Source organism: Lissotriton vulgaris, chromosome 9 (genome assembly GCF_964263255.1).
Source record: "Lissotriton vulgaris chromosome 9, aLisVul1.2, whole genome shotgun sequence".
In the NCBI taxonomy this organism is placed as follows: domain Eukaryota; kingdom Metazoa; phylum Chordata; class Amphibia; order Caudata; family Salamandridae; genus Lissotriton; species Lissotriton vulgaris.
In genome coordinates this window covers 545374854-545386949 of record NC_141697.1, presented here as the reverse complement: position 1 = coordinate 545386949, position 12096 = coordinate 545374854, and the positions used below count along the sequence as shown (strand labels likewise).

The 12096-nt window shown below is 47.7% G+C and overlaps 1 protein-coding gene across 2 annotated transcripts in view; it reads left to right on the top strand.

The window, feature by feature from the left end:
* Window positions 1-12096, top strand: part of LOC147691749 (solute carrier family 22 member 20-like) — a 262080-nt gene that overhangs the window by 125046 nt on the left and 124938 nt on the right. The gene's annotated exons all lie outside the window — the stretch shown is intronic.

The following is a 12096-nucleotide window of genomic DNA, read 5'->3' as shown; positions in this document are numbered from 1 at the left end:
AGGAAACAACTCACTTGGGTGCCTTCTTAAAAGCTGCTGTTAAAGCCCGTCGCACCATGATCACTTTATATTACAGAGCTGCAACTAGATTTGAAATTCTGGATTTTATGTCCCATGTACTTTTGACGGGGGAGTGTAATTCTTAATTATTGGATGCTTTTTTATGTACCTGTTTTTAACATCTTACATTTTTATTGCATGTATTTACCTGTTTGGCATTGCACTTTCATGAGTAAAACTTGCATTAAAATGAAGTATTGAATTAATCAGTAATTAAATGATCAAAGAATCAATTGAGAACGACTGTGCGGCACCGGAGCAGCTATGTCAGTGTGAGTGAGTGCCAGCACCGTAGAAGGTGGACCCAGGTGAGAGCTGATGAGCGCGTGGGACCTTACATGAGTGTGTGCAAGTGTGCAGGCAGGTAAATGTAAATGTAAATTAATACTTGTATAGCGCACTACTCACCCGCAAGGGTCTCAAGACGCTTGTACGAATACCGCTGTGGAACCCATCCCGGCTTTCCCTGTGAGGCATCCACTCCTGGGCACCCCCAAGGTGGAGCCCAGGCATCCTTAGCGTTGTGGGGGCCGTTGTGGAGATTAAGCAAGCTATTGCCCAGAGTTGGACTCCATGATTGGAATAGGCACCGAGGCAGGAATTATCAGGTCCGTGGAATTTAGGCGGGGAATTGAACCCTGGTCCCGGGCTAGACCTCTGCATCAGGGTCTGCCGCTCTAATCATTGAGCCACACTTCTCCACAGGTGCACATGGATGCGTTTGAGTTTATCTGACAGACATATGGAGAACCAGATGCCTATGTGTAAGGGCGCGTGCCCTGTGCTTGCAGAGCTCCGTGAGTATGCAGTACCATCATGAGAGTGCGTTAAAAAATGGGCAAGGGGACCACAGTGGCTACTAAGTAGTTATGGATTTGTGCAGGTGGGCATAGAGGTTAATGTGGAATTGAGGGGGCTAAACAGGTCCATTAAGGTCATTGAGTGACTGCGAGGGGTCTAAGCAGATCGACTCAGCTGAGTGTGCGTGTCTGTGTGGGGGCCCTTGTGAGATGGGCCCAGGAGCACGTGCACCTGTGAGATAAGGGCTGGAAGAGGTGGGCGAAGAGTGCTGTTTACTAGTGCACTTGAGTATGTGATGTATGTGAACTTGAGTAAGCAAATTGAGATGGGCATAAGACACAAGATGGGCACGTGAGAGTGGGCGCAAGTAAGGGTGAGTGAGCATGCAGGGACTGGGGAGGTAGACTCATTTCAGTGTGGCTATGAATGACCTCAAGAGCTGAGTCCTGAGGAATGTGGATTAGCTTCCACTTGGCTTCAGCAGCAGTGGTGGTGCACAATCACTGGCTCGAATTCCAGTGAGCTAGCCTGGCTTCTTTGCTAAGGGTTTGATGAGTTTGCTCACACTCTCTTGCAATCAGACTTATACTATCAATCATTCTCACTAAGTCTCACCTAGCCATACCTAGTCTCACTGACTCTCACAGTTCTCACTCATTCTCACTCTAACCTACTCAGTATCGCTAATTCTCATTTAGTCTCACCCAGTCCCACTCATTCTGAATTACTCAGTCTCACTGTAACTCATTCATTCTCACTCAGTCTCCCTCTGACTCACTCGATCTCACTGATTCAACCAGCCCCACTCTTTCCAGTTCACTCATTCTTACTAAGTCTCGCGTCTCACTCCGTCCCATACATTCTCACTCATTCTGACTCACCTACAGACTCAGTCTCATTCAGTCTCAACCAGTCTCACTCAAACTCACTCATTTTCACTTAGTCGCACTCATGGTCAGTCAGCCTCAGTCATTGTCACTCAGTGTCGCTAAATGTCACTCATTCTTACTCAGTCCCACTCATTCTCACTCAGTCTCAATCTGTCTCCCCTAGTCTTACTCATTCTCACTGTCTCACTCATTCTCACTCACTCTGACTCAATAGCTCTCCCTGCTTTTCACTCTGACTTGATTTCTCACTCATTCTCGACTCACTCAGTCTCACCCTGACTCACTCAGTCTCACCCTGACTCACTCAGTCTCGCACACAGTAACACTCACTTTCATACATACCCCCTTAGTCATGTTTATCCTGACTCCTACTTACTCTCCCTGTCACTCATTCTCACTCTCTCTAACTCACTCTTTTTTCTGACTCTCTGACTTTCACTCGCCTCAGGGCACAAGTCCTAAAAAAAGAAGTGGGGGGACGCTGTCCACCCGCGTGGTACCCCGACTAGAGCCCTGACTCGCATAGACATACAGACATGCTCACACACACACATGCACACACTCTCTCACAGACACACACTCTCACCCATAAGCGCACAACATTTAAAAGCTTTCATACTTACCGTGCTGCCTCCGCGGGTCCCGGTTGGGCTGTTGCTTCTTTCTGATTCTAGAAGGTTTCAATCTCTTTCTCTGTCAGCCTCACCCACACTATTCCAACTCAACGACGGTCGGGGAAATGGAGGGTGACAGGCTGATGGGTGAGTATCTGCGGGCACAGCAGGGCTTAAGACTGCAGCGCCCAAGGCTACCTTTAACAGTGAAGCCTCAGCACGTCACAGATGGGAGCAGCACCGAGGCTGCCAGCGCCCTGAGGCCAGGGCTGGGATTTCATCAACTCTGAGCAATCTCTAGGATGGCAGCGCGGATGCCTTCGTGATTTATATCAAAAGTGAATAATATATTATCATTCACTCTTGGCATGATAGAAACGCGCCAGAGAACAGGGAGGCATAGCCCTGGAGCCCATAAGAAAGAGCCGCCCTCAGCAGGTGACTCACTCAGGTGAATAAAACAGGATGCACCGTAGGCCTGGCATGAGCAGGCTGACGTAGATGACGAGAGTGACTGCCTGAATGGCATCTGGGTAGGCACGGAGATCCTGGGTCCTCCAAAGGCCAGCAATATATGGAAAAAAAGGGCGCAGCCAGGATGCAGCAGCATCAGTGCAGGCTTCACTGGTGCAATGAACGGATAAATCACATGTAGTAGAGATGCAACCTGTTACATCCTGGTAAGGAATTCCAGAAGACTTCGATAGGTTACAGATGATACTGCTTTACTGCTGATAAACAGTGCACGTTGGGGCCTGCTAGCACAGCAAGCACAGAGGATTTGATTCTGGAATGAAAAGACAATCCGCTGCTGGACGGAGCCTACCTCTTCGGGGCTACATTACCTGTGGTTGTTTACCTATGCTTGAATAAAATGTCAAAGGTATTGACAATGAAAAAATTAAAGAATAAATAATGCTTTAAGGTGTAATAAAGACTAACACAACCTCCAATCGGACATAGGATAATCAATCAATCAATCAAAGCATTTATATAGCGCGCTACTCACTCGGAGGGTCTCAAGGCGCTTGGGGAGGGGGAGTCCGCTACTGCTCGAACAGCCAGGTCTTGAGCTGCTTCCTGAAGGCGAGGTGGTCTTGGGTCAGGCGGAGGTAGGTCGGGAGGGAGTTCCACGTCTTGGCGGCCAGGTAGGAGAAGGACCTTCCTCCTGTGGTGGCTCTTCGGATGCGGGGGACGGCGGCGAGGGCGATCGAAGCTGGTGTGTGGGAGTGTAGAAGTTGAGGCGGTTGTTGAGGTATCTTGGTCCTTGGTTGTGTAGGGCTTTGTGTGCTTGTGTGAGGAGTCGGAACGTGATTCTCTTGTTGACCGGGAGCCAGTGCAGGTCTCTCAGGTGTCCGGAGATGTGGCTGTGTCGGGGGATGTCCAGGATGTGTCTTGCTGAGGCGTTCTGGGTCCCCTGGAGTCTCTTCTGGAGTTTGGCAGTGGTTCCGGCGTAGAGGGAGTTGCCGTAGTCCAGTCTGCAGGTGACGAGGGCCTGGGTGACCGTCTTCCTGGTCTTGGGGGGGTTCCACCGGAAGATCTTACGTAGCATGTTGAGGCAGCAGTGCAAGCTTCACTATCAAATAGAACAGGCAGAGCACAGGTGGCAGCATTGCAACATCCTGACCCAGAAGTAAGGGCAGGCAGCAGCGCCGCAACATTCTCAAACATACATTGAAGAAGCAGAGCATAGGTAGCAGCAGTACAACAATCTGGCTCGTGCACTCGTACCCTAAAGAGAGAGAGAGCACTGGCAGGAGCAGCAGTAGCGGCCGGTGTTGTGGATTAGTGGCGGGGCGAGGAGGCATAGGGGTCACGGGTCGACAAAATAAGAAAAGAAATGTAAAAAAACACGTACCTTCAGCTGGCCGCGTCACGCTCTTCAGCTGCTCTCCTCCAGGCACAGGCTCCCAGGGTCCACTGCAGCCAATCCTGATGCTGCTCTCATGTTATGAGAGCAGCGTCAGGATTGGCCGGAGTGCTCTGAATCTGCACTCCCAGTGAGACTGGGAGCCTGTGCCTGCTGTGCAGCTCCGGTAGGAGACAGCTTCAGTGCGCATGACGGTTTGGCTGGCAGTGCTCACCACTCCTCCTGCAGCCTGTCGCAGGGGGGCAACTGGAGCCAAATTTCAGGGGGGGGCTGAGAAATATTTCGGGGAGGGGAGCAAATTCTTCCAACCATAGACAGAGTGGCTGTAAGGAGGGGAACACACAACAAAAGCCTCATTTACATGTAAATGGCCTTTTAAAGACCTGTTAAGTACTCGGGTGCGACTGCAATTATGCAATTAGATGCTCGCCAGCCCGCGAAGCTGTCTCCGCCAGGGCTGAAACACACGACAGGGGGGGGGCTGAAGCTCCGTGAGCCCAATGGGTGTTGCTCGCCTGGCCTGTCATCTTAATTGGCCCCACCCCAAAGACTCGGCAGGAAAGTAAAATAAAATGATAATAAACAGGTTTATTATCTTTTTTATTATTTATTACTTTCCTGCCGTTTTGAGGCAGCTGATGGAGGGTTACGCTCCTCTGCCATAGCGGAGGAAGCGCCACTGCGGTATCTCCCTAACACATACACAGGAAAAATAGAGCACAGACAGAAGCAGTACAACATCCTGACACCGACACGGAAGCAGCACGCACGCAGCAGCAGCGTAACAATGTCACATGTACACAGAGAACGCAGAGCAGCGGAAGCGACAGAGATGTACAATAAAACGTACGGCACATGTGGTAGAAGTGTAACGTCCTGACACACAAACACAGAAGCAGAGTGGAGACACTAGCAATGCAACAACATGACACATGCACAGAAGAAGCAGAGCACAGGCAGCAGGAAAACAAGGTGACGCATAACCAGAAAAACGTATAGTACAGACAACAAAAGTGCGATAGCCGACATAATCACAGAAGTAGAGCACAGACAGCAGCAGTGCAACAACCTGACACATACAAAGAACCGCAGAGGCGGCACGTCCTGAAATACACACTGAAGTAAAGCACATCTTGCAGCAATTCGACATCGTGACATGGACACAGAAGTAGAGCAAGGGTAGCAGTAGTAGTGCAACATTTTGCAGAAATGCAACAACTTGAGGCATACTAAGAAAAAAGTAGAGTACAGCCTGCATAAGCAAAACATCCTAACACTTGCACAGACGTAGAGCACAGGCAGCAGCAGTGCAACATCCTGCAGCAGTGCAACAACTTGAGACATACTAAGAAAAAGTAGAGTACAGCCAGCATCAGTTCTACATTCGAACACTTACACAGACGAAGAGCACAGGCAGCAGCAGTGCAACTGCATGATGCGTACACAGAAATAGAGCACACGCAGGGGCGATGCAACATCTTAAAACACACATAAAAAAGGAGTGTGCAGGCAGCAGCAGTATAACATCCTGACACAAACATAGAAGTAAAGCACAGGCAGCAGCAGTGCAGCAACCTGACGCGTACACAGAAGAAGCGAAGCACAGACAGCAGAAGGGCAACATTGTGACATATACACAGAATAAAGTATAGCACAAGCAACCACACTGCCATATCTTGACATGTACACAGAGGTACAGCGCCGCCAGCAGTTGTGCAACAACCTGACATGTACAAAGAAGAAGTACAGAAAAGGTGGCAACAGTGCAACGTCCTCAAACACACACAGATGTAGAGTGCATGAAGCAGTAGTGCAACACCCTGACACATAAACCATATTAGAGCAAATGTAGCAACAGCGCAACAGTCTGACACATACACACAAAGAAGTAGTATACAGGCAGCAGAGGTAACAGCGTTTACAATGCAACTTTTACAACAAAGTACCTTTACGACGCAACCATTACAACGCAAGTGATTACAATGACTTGCGCTGGGGGGCGCTCTAGGATAGGGAATAGTTTTAATTTACTATCCAACACCTTCCCTACTATCCACGGGGACTGGAGTTGGATAGTAAATTAAACTATTCACTATCCAGCACCCCCCAACGCAAGTCGTTGTAACGACTTGCGTTTTAAAAGTTGCGTCGTAAAGGCATGCGTTGTAAAAGCATGCATTGTAACGACGTACATCCAGCAGCAGCAGTGCAACATCCTGACACAAACACAGTAGCAGAGCACAGACAACCGAAGGGCAACATTGTAACACAGAGAAACAGTATAGTACAGGCAACAGCAGTGCAATAGCCTGACATATACACAGAAGTGGAGCACAGACAGTAGCAATCAACAACCTGACACGTACACAGAAGAAGCAGAGCACAAGCAGCAGAAGGGCAACATTTTGAAATATACACAGAATAAAACATAGCACAAGTAAACTCACTGCCATATCCTGGCATGTACAACACAGAGGTACAGCGCCGCCAGCAGCTGTGCAACAACCTGACATTTACAAAGAAGAAGAACAGCAAAGGTGGCAACAGTGCAATGTCCTGACACGCACAGATATCCGAGATGTAGAATTCATGAAGCAGCAGTGCAACAACCTGACACATAAACAGCAGTAGAACAAAGGTAGCAACAGTCTGACACATAGACACAAAAAAGTAGTGTACAGGCAGTAGCAGTGCAACAACCTGACACGTATACAGAAGAAGCAGAGCACAAGCAGCAGAAGGGCAACATTTTGACATATACACAGAATAAAGTATAGCATAAGCAAACGCACTGCCATATCCTGGCATGTACAACACAGAGGTACAGCGCCGCCAGCAGTTGCGCAACAACTTGAAATTTACAAAGAAGAAGTACAGCAAAGGTGGCAACAGTGAAATGTCCTGACACGCACAGAGATGTTGAATGCATGAAGCAGCAGTGCAACAACCTGACACATAAACAGCAGTCGAACAAAGGTAGCAGCAGTGCAACATTCTGACACATACACACAAAAAAAGTAGAGTACAGGCAGCAGCAGTGCAATAGCCTGACATATACACAGAAGTGGAGCACAGACAGTAGCAGTGCAACAACCTGACACGTATACAGAAGAAACAGAGCACAAGCAGAAGAAGGGCAACATTTTGACATATACACAGAATAAAGTATAGCACAAGCAAACTCACTGCCATATCCTGGCATGTACACAGAGGTACAGCGCCGCCAGTAGTTGTGCAACAACCTGACGTGTACAAAGAAGAAGTACAGCAAAGGTGGCAACAGTGCAACGTCCCGACACGCACAGAGACGTAGAGTGCATGAAGCAGCAGTGCAACAACCTGACACATACACACAAAAAAAGTAGAGTACAGGGCAGAAGCAGAGCGTAATCCTGGCACATGCACCAGTCGAGCACAGGCAGCAGCAGTGCAACACCTGACATGTACAAAGTAGACGTACAGCAAAGGTGGCAACAGTGTAACGACCTGACACGCACAGAGATGTAGTGTGCTGGCAGCAGCAGTGCAACAGCCTGACATATAAACAGCAGTAGAACAAAGGAGGCAGGAGTGCAACATTCTGACACATACACACAAAAAAGAAGAGTACAGGGTGGAAATAGAGCATAATCCTGGCACATACACAAGTAGAGCACAGGCAGCAGCAGTGCAACAATCCTGACATGTACACAGAAGAATCCTGCATCCTGCAGCAGTGCAACAACTTGAGACATACTAAGAAAAAGTAGAGTACAGCCAGCATCAGTTCTACATTCGAACACTTACACAGACGAAGAGCACAGGCAGCAGCAGTGCAACAACATGATGCGTACACAGAAATAGAGCACACGCAGGGGCGATGCAACATCTTGAAACACACATAAAAAAGGAGTGTGCAGGCAGCAGCAGTATAACATCCTGACACAAACATAGAAGTAAAGCACAGGCAGCAGCAGTGCAGCAACCTGACGCGTACACAGAAGAAGCGAAGCACAGACAGCAGAAGGGCAACATTGTGACATATACACAGAATAAAGTATAGCACAAGCAACCACACTGCCATATCTTGACATGTACACAGAGGTACAGCGCCGCCAGCAGTTGTGCAACAACCTGACATGTACAAAGAAGAAGTACAGAAAAGGTGGCAACAGTGCAACGTCCTCAAAAACACAGATGTAGAGTGCATGAAGCAGTAGTGCAACACCCTGACACATAAACCGTATTAGAGCAAATGTAGCAACAGCGCAACAGTCTGACACATACACACAAAGAAGTAGTATACAGGCAGCAGGGGTAACAGCGTTTACAATGCAACTTTTACAACAAAGTACCTTTACGACGCAACCATTACAACGCAAGTGATTACAATGACTTGCGCTGGGGGGCGCTCTAGGATAGGGAATAGTTTTAATTTACTATCCAACACCTTCCCTACTATCCACGGGGACTGGAGTTGGAAAGTAAATTAAACTATTCACTATCCAGCACCCCCCAACGCAAGTCGTTGTAACGACTTGCGTTTTAAAAGTTGCGTCGTAAAGGCATGCGTTGTAAAAGCATGCATTGTAACGACGTACATCCAGCAGCAGCAGTGCAACATCCTGACACAAACACAGTAGCAGAGCACAGACAACCGAAGGGCAACATTGTAACACAGAGAAACAGTATAGTACAGGCAACAGCAGTGCAATAGCCTGACATATACACAGAAGTGGAGCACAGACAGTAGCAATCAACAACCTGACACGTATACAGAAGAAGCAGAGCACAAGCAGCAGAAGGGCAACATTTTGACATATACACAGAATAAAGTATAGCATAAGCAAACTCACTGCCATATCCTGGCATGTACAACACAGAGGTACAGCGCCGCCAGCAGTTGCGCAACAACTTGAAATTTACAAAGAAGAAGTACAGCAAAGGTGGCAACAGTGAAATGTCCTGACACGCACAGAGATGTTGAATGCATGAAGCAGCAGTGCAACAACCTGACACATAAACAGCAGTAGAACAAAGGTAGCAGCAGTGCAACATTCTGACACATACACACAAAAAAAGTAGAGTACAGGCAGCAGCAGTGCAATAGCCTGACATATACACAGAAGTGGAGCACAGACAGTAGCAGTGCAACAACCTGACACGTATACAGAAGAAACAGAGCACAAGCAGAAGAAGGGCAACATTTTGACATATACACAGAATAAAGTATAGCACAAGCAAACTCACTGCCATATCCTGGCATGTACACAGAGGTACAGCGCCGCCAGTAGTTGTGCAACAACCTGACGTGTACAAAGAAGAAGTACAGCAAAGGTGGCAACAGTGCAACGTCCCGACACGCACAGAGACGTAGAGTGCATGAAGCAGCAGTGCAACAACCTGACACATACACACAAAAAAAGTAGAGTACAGGGCAGAAGCAGAGCGTAATCCTGGCACATGCACCAGTCGAGCACAGGCAGCAGCAGTGCAACAACCTGACATGTACAAAGTAGACGTACAGCAAAGGTGGCAACAGTGTAACGACCTGACACGCACAGAGATGTAGTGTGCTGGCAGCAGCAGTGCAACAGCCTGACATATAAACAGCAGTAGAACAAAGGAGGCAGGAGTGCAACATTCTGACACATACACACAAAAAAGAAGAGTACAGGGTGGAAATAGAGCATAATCCTGGCACATACACAAGTAGAGCACAGGCAGCAGCAGTGCAACAATCCTGACATGTACACAGAAGAATCCTGCATCCTGCAGCAGTGCAACAACTTGAGACATACTAAGAAAAAGTAGAGTACAGCCAGCATCAGTTCTACATTCGAACACTTACACAGACGAAGAGCACAGGCAGCAGCAGTGCAACAACATGATGCGTACACAGAAATAGAGCACACGCAGGGGCGATGCAACATCTTGAAACACACATAAAAAAGGAGTGTGCAGGCAGCAGCAGTATAACATCCTGACACAAACATAGAAGTAAAGCACAGGCAGCAGCAGTGCAGCAACCTGACGCGTACACAGAAGAAGCAAAGCACAGACAGCAGAAGGGCAACATTGTGACATATACACAGAATAAAGTATAGCACAAGCAACCACACTGCCATATCTTGACATGTACACAGAGGTACAGCGCCGCCAGCAGTTGTGCAACAACCTGACATGTACAAAGAAGAAGTACAGAAAAGGTGGCAACAGTGCAACGTCCTCAAAAACACAGATGTAGAGTGCATGAAGCAGTAGTGCAACACCCTGACACATAAACCGTATTAGAGCAAATGTAGCAACAGCGCAACAGTCTGACACATACACACAAAGAAGTAGTATACAGGCAGCAGGGGTAACAGCGTTTACAATGCAACTTTTACAACAAAGTACCTTTACGACGCAACCATTACAACGCAAGTGATTACAATGACTTGCGCTGGGGGGCGCTCTAGGATAGGGAATAGTTTTAATTTACTATCCAACACCTTCCCTACTATCCACGGGGACTGGAGTTGGAAAGTAAATTAAACTATTCACTATCCAGCACCCCCCAACGCAAGTCGTTGTAACGACTTGCGTTTTAAAAGTTGCGTCGTAAAGGCATGCGTTGGAAAAGCATGCATTGTAACGACGTACATCCAGCAGCAGCAGTGCAACATCCTGACACAAACACAGTAGCAGAGCACAGACAACCGAAGGGCAACATTGTAACACAGAGAAACAGTATAGTACAGGCAACAGCAGTGCAATAGCCTGACATATACACAGAAGTGGAGCACAGACAGTAGCAATCAACAACCTGACACGTACACAGAAGAAGCAGAGCACAAGCAGCAGAAGGGCAACATTTTGAAATATACACAGAATAAAACATAGCACAAGTAAACTCACTGCCATATCCTGGCATGTACAACACAGAGGTACAGCGCCGCCAGCAGCTGTGCAACAACCTGACATTTACAAAGAAGAAGAACAGCAAAGGTGGCAACAGTGCAATGTCCTGACACGCACAGATATCCGAGATGTAGAATTCATGAAGCAGCAGTGCAACAACCTGACACATAAACAGCAGTAGAACAAAGGTAGCAACAGTCTACACATAGACACAAAAAAGTAGTGTACAGGCAGTAGCAGTGCAACAACCTGACACGTATACAGAAGAAGCAGAGCACAAGCAGCAGAAGGGCAACATTTTGACATATACACAGAATAAAGTATAGCATAAGCAAACGCACTGCCATATCCTGGCATGTACAACACAGAGGTACAGCGCTGCCAGCAGTTGCGCAACAACTTGAAATTTACAAAGAAGAAGTACAGCAAAGGTGGCAACAGTGAAATGTCCTGACACGCACAGAGATGTTGAATGCATGAAGCAGCAGTGCAACAACCTGACACATAAACAGCAGTAGAACAAAGGTAGCAGCAGTGCAACATTCTGACACATACACACAAAAAAAGTAGAGTACAGGCAGCAGCAGTGCAATAGCCTGACATATACACAGAAGTGGAGCACAGACAGTAGCAGTGCAACAACCTGACACGTATACAGAAGAAACAGAGCACAAGCAGAAGAAGGGCAACATTTTGACATATACACAGAATAAAGTATAGCACAAGCAAACTCACTGCCATATCCTGGCATGTACACAGAGGTACAGCGCCGCCAGTAGTTGTGCAACAACCTGACGTGTACAAAGAAGAAGTACAGCAAAGGTGGCAACAGTGCAACGTCCCGACACGCACAGAGACGTAGAGTGCATGAAGCAGCAGTGCAACAACCTGACACATACACACAAAAAAAGTAGAGTACAGGGCAGAAGCAGAGCGTAATCCTGGCACATGCACCAGTCGAGCACAGGCAGCAGCAGTG